This window comes from Galendromus occidentalis, unplaced genomic scaffold (genome assembly GCF_000255335.2).
Source record: "Galendromus occidentalis unplaced genomic scaffold, Mocc_1.1 scf7180000076583, whole genome shotgun sequence".
Classification (NCBI taxonomy): domain Eukaryota; kingdom Metazoa; phylum Arthropoda; class Arachnida; order Mesostigmata; family Phytoseiidae; genus Galendromus; species Galendromus occidentalis.
The window spans coordinates 959,930-975,993 of NW_003804572.1; the positions used below are offsets into that span (position 1 = coordinate 959,930).

Consider the following 16,064-nt stretch of genomic DNA (forward strand, 5'->3'; position numbering starts at 1 on the left):
CGACTGTCATCGAGTTCATCCTTGCAATCCAGAAATCGGAATTATCATCGAAGTCAGTTCTACCCAAGGACGTTCGAATATTCAATGTGATCTGGAATTCGAGCTCTCTCGCCTCCATCTCATTCGACTGAGATGTACACAGGAAGCACAAACAACTTGACAAAATTATCTACCGGGAGCACTCGCTACGCATACTCTCGAGAATGTTTTAAGAAAGGAAATCAGTCGGATCATTTCAGTCCGAAGATACATCGGGAATGAGTTTCATTTCCTCCTTACTCTTCGCTAGAGCTAGCCTCTCCACGCACTTTTGACACATGAAAAATAGGCAGGCAAGAAGGCACTAAAGATTTTCGAAGGAGGTAGTCAAAATTGATGATATAGGCAAAACGGATGGGCACATAAGTCTGGAAAAACACCAAGCTGATGACTTCCTGGCCAAGGGAAAAGTGGCTCTGGCTCTCAATCATCATCTGATACGAGTTAATGCTGAAGGAATTCTAATGATTGGAAAGCTCTAAGTAGTTTTCGAGGAGGCGCAGACCCAGACTCGCATCGTCAGGTTCCGCTCGTTTTGCGCGCTTTCGGTTCGAAGCACTGTTCACTAGATCCTCAAGGTAGTATTTCTTGTCGGCATTCACAAGTTTGGCGTATCACTTGCAATAGGAAACGGTTCCGTCCGTAGGATGACCACACCATAATTTCTTTCAGCTTCCGCATTCTGCCGATCAATCTCCGAGATCTATTGTAGAAGTCAACCTCTGAAAAAAAGGCCCAATCTCCGAGTCCCGCCCCCGGACGCCATCTACCCGTGCTACGCCACTGTCCACGAGTTCTGATCGGTTTCGTGAGTGCGACATGCGACGGAAGTTGTGCTCACGTCGCATATCCCTCGCATTCACTAAAACGGAGCCGTACGTGGTATTTTATGCAGTCAAAGCGACTGAAGGAATGAAGCACAGGGGGGGAAAGGGAAATGGGCAAAAGTCCTATCGTGAATTGAATATAGGCATATACAGGGAATATAGAGGGGACAACAACGTTTTCAGTATTGTGGGCGTTTCGCCTGAAACGCCTAGCTCTGATCCCTCGCAACTTTTTTCGACTCGATCAAGTTCGATCGTCTACTCAGCGAATAGCGACGAACATGCGGTTGATTCGTCAATTTATTCTCGACTGATCGGAAGTTGGAGTATGAGACCCCTCATTTTGAGCGCATCGACGAGTTCGGCCTGATGAGGAGGCGAAAGCGAGGGGAAAACAGTAGCGCTAGACTCGCTCGCATCCAGAGCATAAAACCGCCGCTGTAAATTACAGGAGGTCAAAAATCAGGCAAAAATTGAGCGTGGGCCAAACATCAACCTCGACTCAATCAGCAGCCGCCCGCTCTGTACCGGTCTCTGTTTTTCTGGATGGAACCTAGATCAGCATATCTCTAAGCATGTGATGGTGAAGGCCTCGAGACGCTAAACGACGTAAATGATATTTGCCGCGAATCGAAGTTTGAAGCACTGCTCGCCTCTCCGAGTCACTGCGCCCGGCTTGGGCCTACCGAATCCGTTCCCGCTCTCCCTCGTAGAGTACGTGCGCCACGGAGAGTAGTACGCTCGGTAAACACCAGACTACGTCAATATGGTAAATGCCAATCTGATACATGTTAGTAAACGTGGATCGCCGTGAACACTCAGCTCTGTTAGTCGGCTGAGCTGTGCCGGGCTAATCTGCGATCTGCTCGCTTCGGATTCCCAGCTACGCGTGAAGTTCGTGACTCATTCGCTCGGGAAGTATGCGGCGCAATGTCACGCCGACGGAATCGATCGATATCCTTGTCGAAGTGAAACATCAGAGAAATACATCGCTTATCCACACAATCTCCATTATCCTCCTCTCGCAAGTCTTGACACATGGAGATCGATGCTGTACGCGGATAATTTATCTACCTAATAAGACGGACCACGCAGCCAGCGCTTGGTGAGGGGGAAGGAGGCAAATATTCCGAAGTTCGTCGAATGTTCCACGAAACCTCGACTTGGAAATCGCGTGCTGACTTCGTGGGATGCGAGCAGGAACGTTCCCTAAAATTGAAGGCCATAGGCTTCTCCACAGCATCAATTCATTCTAGCATTCCGAGATTCTATGTGGACTCCTTCACCGCTCAGAGCTCATCCCAAACTCGATCGAAATGCCTTCCCACGGAGTCCGTCGAACATGCGAATGGAACATCGCTCAATCGGAGAAGAAATATTATGCCGACTTGATCGTCCGCTCCTGTGTGTCGTGGATTCGGAATTTCAGACAGCACTCCGAGCAGGTCCTTGGCTAAGCCGCCGTGCAAAGACACGCAACCGATGTGAATCTCCCTCATCCCCAGCACGTGGTAGTCTGCGTTTCCCGAGTTTCGTCCGGAGCTTCCGAGATAATAATCGAACTTTGCGGCATACAGATCGATCTCCCCATCGTCCGCCTAGGCGGATCATTGGCGTTTTTGCGCCTCTCCCTCATACTCTGTCCGGTGCTGCTTCGGCAACGCTCAGTCTTCTGTCCAGATGTCGAGCTCGGACCTCTTGGCTCAGATGACCCCCTGAAATTGGAAGTGGTCTCCAAGCAGCGGAATAGATCTCCCGCGACGCCGACGTCGGAATTTCGGAGCGCTCGTGGGTGAGCCGTCGTCGCCGCCCGGCGAGGAAGTCAGAGAGGAGAAGGGTCACCGAGAACACCGAAGACGACGCGACGGACGCGTCAACATCACGCTCGTCTAGATTGCGAAACTCCCGGCAACTCGCGCGGAGCCTCTTTCAGTCGCCGAGCACAAAGCACACATTCGTCGGCATTCCTACTCCACTGCTGCAAGCATCCAATCATCACAATTTTCTGTTCATCTTCCTTTTATGTGATCTGCCGTGGGTGTTACGACACGGCAATGAGTCCTGACGCTCCGCGCCAATTATATCGCTATTCCTGCAGCCACGTTCGCCCATCGCTTCTAATTTGCTGTAACGAAGTACAAGCTGCTCCACGCAGTAACTTGTCGTAGTGCTCCCATTCCCGAAGCGAAGACGCTCTGTCCGATTCTCGGTGTGGCAGGCCCGCTGTGTTCCGTCATCGGCTTGACTCGCATCGACTTCATCACCATGAGACGACGGGGGAGTCTGGCTGAAAGTCACCGGCCTCCGCTTGGGGTCAGAAACACTTCCATTCTGCCTTCCGCATATTCTCCATTCCGCCTCGATCATTGTCGACAGGGTGGTGTGTTCCTCCCCGGGGGAGGGGGGAAGGGTGAAACGGGGGGGGGTTCCAGGAAAATCGAACTCCTTCTCGAAAGATCTGCCGGAAAAAATAAAACTCTTGCTACTTTTGAGCGGTGGTCCGCTGGAAAGACCGACAGGACATTCGTACCGATGGCCATGTACCTACTTGCTCAACAATCCCCCTGATGAATATTTCAGCAAACGTTTCCTCTCTCCTCAGCCAATTCCTGGAGGCTTCATTGTCGCACGCGCATCCGCATGCAGGCCTCCTCTCTCGCCCTGGGAGAATTTAGGATCTTATGGGAAGGATGTCGATTGCGATTCCTGATCTGGGTATACCATATCTGAGAAGATTAACGACGGAACATCCATCCGAGAGAGAAGGCGAATCGGGGAATCGATTGATGAGCCGGCTGGAGCCGGGCCGACCGTCAATCCCGAACAGAGGGCCAGGGAAGATTCCTCAGAACGTTTTCCCGCCGCTCCTCTGGCGACGCTGTTGTCCTGAGATATTCCAAGTCAGCATGGCTGGATTCGAGAGACTCGGATGGATAAAAATCGGGGCCAGAACGACGCTATACCCGGAAAAATGCTAATGCTTGGAATTCAGGATACGTGACTCCATCGCCCTACGTAACCGATCATGGAAGTCCCGGCGAAGCTTTTAAGGTTGGCACGCCTGAATTCGCGGACGATCTACGGTGTCTGGAGAATGGAGACACCGTCAGAGGGAGAGAGCTTTAGTGGAAGTTATTGCGCGGCACTGTTGCGGCCTTCCCGCGCGCGCTAGCTCGACGAGCTGACCGACCGGCTCAAAGGCTCGGACCAAGTGACTAGAGGCGTCTGTATCATCCACTCAGCGGACGTGCTCTGAGGAAACAGCTAGAAGAAGAAAAACTGCATGGAGAACCCTCGACAAAGTGCATGTTTCTCCGGAAGTCTGACTGAGTCGAGGAAAAAATAGATAGGCGGCAGGACTCTGCTGAAGCGCAGCAGAGAAGAGCCCCGCCGCCAATGCCGCGGGTTCCGAAGACCTGTTCCCGTTTCTGAGGGACAATTATATATGCAAGGCAGGCTTCCGTATCGGTCGTCGATGTCGGAATGAAGGAACGCATGGAATGTTTCAACAATGAGTATGAATTAGAAGACGAATGGATTTGTCCTTCCAGGTTCGCGACCGAGCTCTGATAGATTCGCTCTTCGAGAAAATGAAAGGGAACTCTATGGCGGCTCCGCAGCAGCGGCAGCAGCAAGAAAAGTTCGTAACGTCTCGCAGACATCGGAGAACACGCGAGTGCGGCACCAGAGGGTTATTTTCGAAGCTCGCTCAGGGCTCTACAGAAACGTGTTCTCAAGCCGTCTAGTTTGAGTGAACGGACATGGAACGTTCGACGTGTACTAGCAGCCTGATTAAGTGATTGCAAAAGTTCCTCCTGGAAGCCTCGGCTGGCAGCTTGGCCGCCGCAAGTGACACCCGTCGGAATGACACTTGTAGTTCGGCCTCCTGGTGAACTCAACAACCAGCAACAACATCGTCGTCGTTTGTCTTCCTGTCGCTCTTAATGCTGATTTATGACAAAATGAAGTAAGGGAGCTCGCGATTCAGCCCGAAAGTTCCGCGTGTCGCGCGTTCAGAGGCCTTGTTCCTCAACTCCTCATTCCGTGTAGTATTCATGAGTTCCCCAAGCTGAGTTTGATCTACGGCCGACTACCCGCGGGAACAACGGCGACTCACAAGATTTTACTAATCGCATGCCGATGTCGTCTGACCGACGTAATTGGATCCTGCTGGAAAAACCTTGAGAATCGAATGCATTATTCCCGGTCCGAGAGCTCCGCGCTCTTTCAGTCGTAGAAATTCAATCGCAGCGAAACTGAAAGACGGAAACGGACTTTTGTCTGAGAGGAATACATATATTCGTTGTGGTCTACTATTCTCCTGTGTTCATTACCACGGATGTTTCGCAGAGAGGAACATTAGGAAAAATGAGGTTTGCGCAGTCCTAAAGCTTCGGTGTCGTTTCCCCTAAGACCGCGACATTTTACGTTGCTCGCCGCTGCTGGACTGGAAATGGATAAAGGCAATCATGAAATGAAACCTCTGCATGGCGCACGACGAGCTTATTCCTCACCCCCGGGACTCTATTTCCAGTTCTTTGTTCGGCTCAATAGTCCTGAAAACTGTCAGTTTGACCTGGAAAAGGCGAAACTTGAATTTTCGTGAGGCAAAGTCTCGGCTCATATAGTCTTTCGCAGCGACTCCCCTCGCTGCGAATGAAAATGTCGCCGAGATTCCATGAGTCGTCCGTTGACAAGTCCCAGATTCCGTGCGATGATATTGTCCTGCGAAGCTAAATATTTCGGTCTTGTCGAGAGCTCAAACTGACTCCCTGGATTCCCTCTGGGCCGGTGGTTGCTCCGTCGCGTGGAGCATTTGTCTCTTCAGAATTCGGAATTTTTGGGGATTCCCCTCTCAGACTCAGCGGCGATGCGATGCGCATTCCTTCAACTCTAAACCGGCGGACTCGTCTCTGTGTCCCTCCGGTTCTGCAGAGAGCATTTCGAGTGCTGTGACCGGGCGAGCGAGTAGGATCGCCTGTTCGCTGTGTTCCGGCCCTACCCTCGAGCTTTTTGTCGCACATTCCGAATGTCATGTTCCCTCGTTAATTTCTCTTTCCCGTAAAGCTAGGCACTCGCTTCGCTCAAGGGCCATTTCCTTCTTTGCTAACTCCGCTTTGTCCCGTGCCTTTCCCTCCAAATATTTCGGTGCACAACTTTCGTCGGTCCTTCATTCTGTCGGCTCGCGGAAGCTTCCATGTCGGGACTTTTCTCAATGAATCATGTTCCTCCGAGTGAAGCTATGTTTGGCGCACGTATTCCGCCTGACGGCGAACTTCGATTACTCGCGAGTCGCGTCTACCCGATTTGGGGTTTCCACTGAGAGAATTAGCCTTTCCCGAAACGGAGTCGTTCGGATCGCGGAAATCGATTGCGAGCATCGCCAGGAGTCGAGGCCACAAGTTTCAATTACAATCAAACGCCATTTATTGGGTATTCGGGTCGTTTTTAGGAACAAGCAATCTTCGTTACGGACGGTCGCGTCGGCGACAGCGTTCCGTGTCGCTTGCGGACAACATGTGGAAGCTCGACGAGCCTTTCCGAAAATAACATGGAAGATCCACCCTAGAGCTTTACAGGGAAGAATGTGAACTGTACGTAGGACGGCATTAGCGATCATCGCATGATATATTGAGCGAGCTAGCCTCGCAATAACCCGCGCAAAAACGCCTTTAAGGATCAAGCAAAGCAATTCATCACATCCTCTATATCGTTCCACTCGGAGCTGAGTTCTTTTAAGGCAAAGTGCGGAATGAACGAGACAGAAGAAGAATTGATGGTGGTCATTTTGGACATGACGATCCGCTCAGCGAGATGAGAACTGACGAAAAATCCACGGCAAGTTTTGAGTACCATCGTTAGTCATGTCAGTGGCACGGGACTCGTTGCATCGCATCTCCAGCTCAGGTCTCGGACCAAGCTTGAGCGGTGAGCCCAGAGCATAATTGATTCGAAGTGGTCGGATGTCGTGGAATGATTCGAATATTCTCTCCAATTTCTTCCTCGACGCTCGATTCGAATACTCCGGACTTCTTTCCCTTCGGCATGGCATCATTCCGGGTGGGAGCTCGTAAAGCCCACGGAAATCGATATGTAGCATCCAATTCGATACGGGTCGACCAATCGGAGCACGCTGAGTGATTGTCGGGTTAAGCATTTTTCGCTTGCAACGCTCAACGCGCGACCCTGCGAAATCCGGAAGTTGTCGTGTTCCCGATGCTGTGCGTGAGAGTGAACCTATACTCCGCTCGCGCGATGCTCGATGTGATCATTCAGCTGTAAAGCTGGAGTCCACCTCCGAATGAGTGTTCATATTGAGATGCACGAGTACATGATGATCAAACGGCGGGAACACCGAGTCAATCAAGTTACAACGCATATTTCATCGAACGGCCCTCGAGCATTCGGTGCAAATTCGAATGGCTGGTTTACATTATCTGCTCATTTCGAGCGGAGATGTTGTCTCTGATAGACGGGCAGTCCCCAATAAAGCAGGCAGGTTCCAGGGGATCGATGGAATAGACGGGCAGTCCCTGATAAACAGGTGAATCTCCTGCATCTGCTGGAGCACCGCCGCGCCGGCTCAGAGAGATCATTCTGATTCCGGGGATTCGACAATGCTGTTTCTTCTACTTTCAGCAATGAAGATGTTGCGAACCGGGCGCGAATTCGTCGGATCGTATCGCATCTACTAGTGATCCGAGCTTTCCCAGGCTCATTTAGCCTCCCGGTTGTACTTCCATCGTCCGTTCTAGGAGCAGCTCGCGCTGTCTGACTTCGGAGCACCGTCAGTGAATAAATACCGGGGAATTCCATATTCCGATAGATGGTATTCTTATTATCGCCCGAGCCATCACCCCATGGAAGACGGTCGCGTTCCCGACTCCGGAATCCTCGGTGCGAAGCCGTACCTGCCTACGCGCTTTGGTTCGAAAGTTGAGACTGCGTGAGCTCAGGGAGCAACCGCTCGGGAATTCACTTTTTTTATCCGGAAAAATAGAACCGGCCACACTAAATTTCTGTGAATCGATCATCTTGTCTGGAAGGTGCCGGTTCCGCGCAGAACTGAGTCGGAGCTTGTGAACGACTACGCCGGCGGAGCCCTCGGTTTCCAAGGCTTCATTGTGCCTGAAGGGGAAAATATCTCCGTAGTTGATTTCTCTCCCTTGACAACACCTTACATCTGCATACATGGATCCGGCTGGCGATCGACTAAACGAAAGCATCCGGATGGATCGGATTCATCGACGTCGAATTCCGCCGGCACTCCGATACGCAACCAGGCTAGGTTCCGCCTAAGGCGTGTGATCAGACGAATACGCACAGCTCATTCGCTGGAGACGCATTGGAAACTCGGCGATTCCGCCTTTTCGATCCTGGAGATATTATAAGCCTCTAACGCCTAGATCTCAGATAGCGAGCGGCAGCAACGCCATCGCTGTTCTCCGATCGATGAGTTCCATCGGCCTCGGCGGCTATATCTCTTCGAAGAACCGCTCATGACTCATGACTACTGGCTGGTGAGCAAGACTTGCGCCTATGTTCCAACATCGCCGCCTGCGATTCTCCATGGTGCGAAATGACACGTCGACGTTAAGAGCCGGAAGCGCGCATTCCGAGTTCTGGATTGGGGATTCGCAGATTCTCATTCCTATTCAAATGGATTCGTCGCGACGCGAAGATTCGATTCCTAATGTTTCGGCGACGGCAGAAGTGTTACTGCGAGCTATGTCTGACAGGATATGTCCGTTCGATGGGGCTCGGTGGCTCCGGACGGTCTGATCTCTTCATCTCGACACATCCACTTTGTTTGCACGAGGAGTAGAAAACTTAATCTCTCGGGAATCTCTCGCACATCGAATCCACACAGGCGGGCAGTGAAAGGGTTTTTTCGGATCCAGGTCGCGGAGCGAAGCACGACACATCTAATATTCCGAACACGGGATTCTGAGCGCGGGTAGTGAGCTCAATCACCTCTCAGCGAATTAAGAGCACTTGAATCTGAGGTGGTTCCGAGTTTATCTTCAAAATGACGGCGGTCGTTTCTGGATTTTGAAACATAGTTCGAGCTGCCGGAGATTCCTGCCTAAGAGGAGGGAACCGACCCAGCCCTAAGCCACGCGGACTGGGAGCGCTTTTCTCGCGACACGGTTGTAATTGCGACCTCACCCCGCGGAGCGGTGCCTGGAGAAATCTCTTAGACGAGGAAGACGCCTTACACGCATCGTTTTCGGATCGTAATATCTTTGTTGCCGAAGCTAAGTCTACCTGCCTTATCGGCCTAATCACGCGGGCTACAAATCATGTCATGAAGCAGAACAAGGCCTACTGCTATCCTGTCAGCCTGGCGAGCGGGCAGAAATGTTCCTCTCCTCGCTGGCCAGCTGACTGTCTGACTGACCGACATAAACTCAACGACGCCCTGCATCCTCTTTGCTTCGTCGTACATAGCTCTTCTCGTCAGCCCGAACCAGCTGTCCCCCTCGGGACGATCCAGCCGCTCTCCGTCCCTTTGTGCAAATTCAGATAAAGGGTTCAACGAGCCGAGACTGAGTACCGCGTGCATTACGGAAGACGTTCATTCTATATTTATGTAGAGATACGGGCTCCGAAATGTATGCACCTCGCCCGGCGGAATGCGTTGATCGATGTGGCATTGATAAGCACTTCGGGAATGATCGCGGAAAAAATCCTCGGATATTAATTTCATCTGTCTCATCCCGCTATTAGTGCATGCCGCGTGCGTGGGCTCGGAGCATTCCCCTAGCCCTAGGTTCGAGAAAGCGAAATGGATTCGAATTCGCCTCTTCGGTCGCATGCAGAGGAGGAAAAACATTTCCACTTCCCAGCCAGAGAGCTTGGAGACAGAAAGATCAAAGTTGTGACCGTACCGCGAACAGCGGACTTTTTACATACAACGCCTCGACAGGTGGAGCTCTCATGATCAGCACGTTTGCTGAGGCGGAAACGGAAAGTGCGCGACGAGGGAGGAAAAAATGATGGCATATACTCCAGAGTTCCTCCAAGGTGAGGCTTCATAACCCGAGCCGAAATCCTGGGCTCACAGAGGACAGCCCTACCGCGGAAATCGCCCTAACGATCTTCTAGCTCTAGACGCAACGAGACGAAACGTAAGATCTTGTTCAATCCGAAGCCGGGACTCGAGCTCCGTGCATATTCCTCCGACTGCAGGGCTCCCAATTCGTTGATTCAAGCGAAGACACAGAGGAATCTCCTTGAGACGGACTCGAGGAGACCGCGAAAAAAAGCCCGTCGTATCGCATGCCTCGCTCATCCAAGTGGTCTAATATGGGAGATACCCACCATTGGCAGAAGACGCGTGACCGATCTATGATATAATGGCTCGATGTCCTCTGTGACGAGGTTCTACTCCACCTTTGATGAGGAGGACTCGTGGTGGACGATGCTCTGTTTTCGTTGTCATATTTTATTGTTCAATGCTCTCGAAGCCTGCGTCCGTCGGTTTGAGCGTCAGCTCCCGGAGTCGCTCGAACTCGGCGGAAAAGCGGCTGCTCTCGGCAGCTTTGAGCAAATCAGAAAGTTTTCATTCCCACGAAGGTGCGAACGAGGGAAGCGGATACGTGTAGACTGGCCATCGATCGTGCGAGGGTCGATATTCCAAGCAGATTCCTCGAGTGACCTCGATGTCGAGAGTCTTCTTTAGATATGAAAAGGAGATTTCAAATGTTTGACGTGGCGAATGACAGAAATATTGTATGCGAAGCTACCGAGTGCGCTCAACGACGTTCCACGAGAATATTCGCTTCACAAAGTGACAGCTTTCTCCTTTGATTATCTCAATGCATGGAATTTTCCGACCTTCCCTTGCAAACGACCAAAACTGGGTTCAGGCTCCCTGCGGCACATGATCCGCTCGAGTTTGTTGCGCGGACACCTCCTCCCCCTCTTCCCCGTGCAAAATGGGAGTCGGATACTTGATGTGGGACGCGCACTTCGATCAAGATGAGCTCGATATTTGCGGCTGAGGGGAAATTGTGAGCATGGACATCCGTAGTATTGAGGAGGATTAGTTCTCGATTTTTTCTCCTCCCACGGTGTCTCGTTCCGATGCTCTCCAGCAGGAAGCCACAGGTGCAGGCGGAAGTCAACATTTATCGTGATGACCTTTCGACCCGCTAATCCTTTCCGACGCTCCAGCAATTATTCATCAACCGGTGGGAACTTTTCGAGGGAGCGCTCGTCATGGATTTAGCCAGCATGCGGCTTCAGGAGCCTGATCTTGGCGGAGGCTCAGCCGTCATCGTCGGAGGCTCAAAAGATTTGAACGAGTATTTTCGAATGATGAACCGACACCAATGGATCCACCCATCGCTGCTCGCATCTGAAGTTCTGGAATCGTTTCCAGCTTCCCCCGCAGAAATCCTGGATTCGCATCGGCGGTATATTTACATTCCGCTGGTATTGCACCGAGTTGACCTCGGCTGTCGGTGATGGAGATCTGTTTCGATGATCACGCCAGCGGAATACGGTCTACCGGTGGAATCAGCGGAGCTCGCAGCCTCCCCGGCTGGCTGGCTGACGGGCAAACGAATTCGTGGCTAAGCAGCATCAGAGCGTTCGGTCATGCGAATCTTTGCCTCTGGAATCACGCCCGAGTTTGTTGCTAGTGCGCTCCGAAGGAACTGAATTACGTCTGCATCACTGAAATGCAAACGTGATTCCGCAGCTCGAAGAGCATCGCTCCCCTCAGACTTCGAGATAGGGACGACCGATGACGGATCGCACGACCGTGAGAGAGCCGCGAGACGGCTTTTCGTCAGAGGAGGTATCCATTTCCTATTCACGGAGAAATACCCACGATTGTGTAAATCCATGATCCCGCAACTCAAAGCTTGGAGACGTTGCCTGTCGATCGCGGAACGAGAAGATGGTGCTCCGGAGCCGTCGGGATCCTTTAGCTGCAATTTATGAATCCTCCGTCCGCCGGCTTCCTATCCCGATCGCATTCGGGCACCCTCCCCCCCACAAAGACTTGCACACGTCTTCAGAAGTTCGTGGTCGATAGCGAGCCGGTGGAAGACTTCGCGTAGAGCGCAGCGCGGAAAGACGAATATCTGCGACTCCATGCTCGGGGCAAGGCCATCCGGCAACATGCAAACAGCCGAGCGGGTATTTTGAAGCTTGAAACATGAACGACGCCTAGCGATGTCAACTGATTTATAGTTCCAGAGGAGCACACGCTATCGGGGGGCGGGCGGACGGGCGGGCGAGCTAGAAGGCGTCCGGCAAACGGTGTGAAGCTAGTTATTAGCTCTCAGTCAGCTCCGTGCCAATATGTCATATGAGCGTGCATGTATGTGCACGCCGGTCATCAGACTTTGTTGCTTTCGGTTCTCTATCAACGACAGTAAAGCAATATTATCGACACAGCCGTTTCCGTTCCATTTGCGAGCATCGTTAGAGCTCATTTAGGCTGCCCCTGCTTTGCATCAGGCAGCTCGCTCGTCCACGGAACCGAATATCCTCCCCATACGGAACCGCTCGCTGGAGACTGTTGGACGAACTGGATGGAGGGCACGCGGACGGGTGGGACGAGCGACCGCGACCACCAAGAGAATCGCCGCGGCCATCGTCATCAACATCCATCGTCCCTACGGAAAGAGGAGTCAGCTGCTGAGTTCACTCCTCTGGGGAAGGACTCAATGCATTTGCGAAACGCTTTCCGACTCAAAGTTCTCCGAGTCCGCAGTCGATTTCCTGGGCACTTACGGAAGCGATGTTCCCAGAGAGACGATTTGCTGCGGAAAACACGCTATTTCCAAAGCCATTGTCCCGACTTTCCGAAATTTGTAGCCGCTCTCGGCTGAATTCTAAATGAGGCGTTTTCGGGCTCGATGTCATCATTCCGCGACGAGCTGGCGAGTTATTGATAAAATCTCACGGAACCGCGACGTGAGCCAGCGGTCGAGTGCCTCGCGTTTCCAGTGGGAAAAAATGTCAAGCGCGAAAAATTGTTTCAGGAATTTCTTTACGGGACTAGGCTCGATCGGAAGCTTTCGGGTCTCTCGTGCCGTATATGTACTTGCCTCTATTTCTGAGCCGAGTTTACGATCTAGGTGTCAGATATATCACCGGAAGATCAGAACCCTGATTCTGATCGAGATGACGCTTCCTTACTGTATGTTTCTGTTCCACGATCCTGTCAGGTGAGTTCCGTCCGGAAAAGAGCCAGAGCGCAACCCCAACCGAACTTATCTAGCTTCTGCTCACGCGGAACGCTGTGGTCCCCATCTGCCTACATTCTCCAGTCGACAGATTTCGATGGGATCCGTTCGATAAAAATAATTATATGGGGAGTATTTCCTCTACAGACAAGCTCAATGTCTCGACTCCGTATCACGAAATCTCGAAACTTTGACGCCGGTGTAATTTTTAGCATGTATTATGCATTAGCATTCTGTCGGGGTGATTCGAGATAGCGAAATTCGACTGTCAGTTCTGAGTGTGCTGGCCGAGTCTAGCTCCCTGTCTGCCTCCACTGCCGCCGCTGCGCTGGTCGAGTCCTCGGAACGGTACCGGGCGGGAAAGTGTCCTAGAACACGATAGCCACGTTCCGCCGTACGACGGATGCGCCGACGCCGCCATCGAGCGGAAAAATACGATAATTTGTGGTCGACGTGTTCAAATATCAGTTTCTAGCGAAGACCATCTGACCGATAAGTATCTCCAGGCCCCGTTGACTTGCGAATGTCATCGATTCATCCGATGAGTCCCGCTGTAGATCATCGATTCCGATGGCAAAAGATTCGCGATGCGAGCCGTTCCTCACCATCCGATCGGAGTGGTACTCTACGATTTCGAGGCCGATGTACCGATTTAGCCGGAGCGGAGCTTCCATTCTTTTCCCGAAGACCTTCGGGGAATTCCGAGACATGCAGTACGAAGAGCCGGTGGGGTACTTAGATGGCTTCCCCATTCTGTCCGGGAATTCATGCGTTTCTCCACTTCAGCCAGCAGTTGGAACGGAATTCGCCCCCTCTCTCCTCCGAGCATCGACCGCGATAATTGGTTCGGCTGCACTACCGAAAGAAAGGAAAAACGGGTCTAGACCGCTCGGAAGGAAAACCTGCCTTTCTGCTTCTGCTCGTCTCCGAGTCAGCCAGGCGGGTGGCGCCTTTTTGCTCCGACGGATCAGATCTCTGTGAGTGTTGATGCGTGATCCGAGCTTGGGGATGAGCCAAGCATCCGTCATGGAGCCGGATGCTTTACTCCAGTCGCACGAATTCAACGAGGCTCTCAAGGTGGCGAGTCGGTCTTCCCTCTTTGAGCTCGGCGAGAGACAGAGAGAGAAAAAAACGCGGAAGGCTGTGTGACTACTCGCTGGAATAATCCAAGGTCCAGAGAGTGACCGTGTTCGCGAACGCAGAGGTCGGTGCATATCCCCGCGAGGAGTAATCAGCAAACGCGAGCTGCGCTGGGCATTCTTGGTCGCAATCGGTGCCTCTGCAATCAGGATTGCTGATCAGGTGTTTACTATTTTTACCCACGTAAACGCAGAGGGTCTTATTTCTTCTAGACTCGGCTTCGAGAGCTCGTTCCCTTTCTAGTCGCTTCCTCGCGCGGCAGCCAATGACTTTCGAGTATCGAGGGCGGTGTCTAGATCGAGTCAAAGTTCTCCGGAAATCCAATCTATTGTTTAGTGCGTTGCCGTGAAAACCAACCGCGGAACTGTGGCGCACGAAATGGGAGGAGATGACAAGCTGTCAAAATGGAGTGTAGGCTCTACGTCCAACGTTTTAATTCATGCTCGCGGCTTCGTCGGAGCTCACCCGCTCAGGACTCACTTCCTGCTCGCCTCATTCCTACTCCAGCTCGCGATTGCATATTCCAAACTTGGTGCAACCGTACCGGAGCTCCGGATGTTGCGATCGAAGCAGCTGCCCATAGTCAATCGCCGTGGCGTTCGTGATGGAGGGCGATCGCAAGGTTTCAAGTGCATCAACTCTGCAGGGAGTTCGCGAGTCATCACCGGAGGTGTCCGGAACGACGCGGTGGGGTTTGGGTTCCAGAGCGCGTACAGGATTCCGGAGCTCCGCTACCGATCTTCCCGCGGGCCTCCGACGAGAACCGACGCTGCTCCGGAGAGAATAGCGCCGTCAGATGCGTGAGACACATCGTCATCGAAATCCTGTCGCTCCGTTCCGCGGAATTTGACAGCACGACGACGTTGTTCTCTCCATGAGATACTCCGTCGGGGAAGCAAATGAATGAAAATGTCGATTCTCTCTCACGATGCTCTTCTTCCGACAGGACATGGTCCCGCGAAATGTAGGATCGGCCGGACATACGAGGGGAAGTCCATCAAGGCGAGCGAACGAAATAATAGAAAGCGAGAGGCATCGCTACTCAAAGCAAAGTTGATTCGGGAGACAAAGAAAGGAGATTGCTTGCAACTGTGTTTTTTTGGATCTCCTAAAAACCGCCACAGGAAACTCCAGGCTTCGGAAGTACTTCTCTCGCGGCGAGATACGGGAAAAATCATGAGCAGGGAGCCAGTTCGCTTGGAGCCTGACAGGCAGGCCCAACTTTGTGAATAGCTTTTGCTTAAAAACTACAGTTGCCAGAAAATACGTGGCTGACGAACGTTGCTTTGATTCTGTTTCCTCGCTTTTCGCAAACTTTCTGGATCGATTGAATCGGGATCGGTGCGTCTCGGCACGCAGGATGCGTGGATCGAGAATTGCAGAGCCCGGAGCTACCTGAGAGAATTCTCATTTCGGAGACCCTGGGATTCTCGGTCTCTGATTTTCATGGTCGTCACGGGAGGAATGCCTTCCTCTTTCGAAGAGGTATACCGAGGTAGAGCTACGTACCGGACCTGGAATCCATACTCCTACCCCCGATCTGATTGTGATCATCCATTGTATACTCGCCGCGTATGCAGCTGTCTCGTTTGAGGTTTAGAGATGATGATTCCGCGAATACTTTTACGATGGGGCTGCCGCTGGAGAAGGGGGGCACAGATCAAGAGGGGGCGAACGGTCCGAACCTCAGTGTTTTTTCCGTGGAAGAATAGATAATTTCTCCCTTACTTATCTCATATGATTGAGTTTAACTCGATCAGCTTGAGGAATGCATAGTGTTTCTCCGATTCCCCGGCGTCGAGTCGCAGACTCCCAGGTTCATTCAATTTCGCGCTATCCTTCTCATACCACG

The 16,064-nt window shown here is 52.1% G+C and overlaps 1 protein-coding gene across 1 annotated transcript in view; it reads left to right on the plus strand.

The window, feature by feature from the left end:
• LOC100906338 (neural cell adhesion molecule 1) overlaps window positions 1-16,064 on the plus strand; it is a 132,154-nt gene that overhangs the window by 32,778 nt on the left and 83,312 nt on the right. The window lies entirely within an intron of this gene.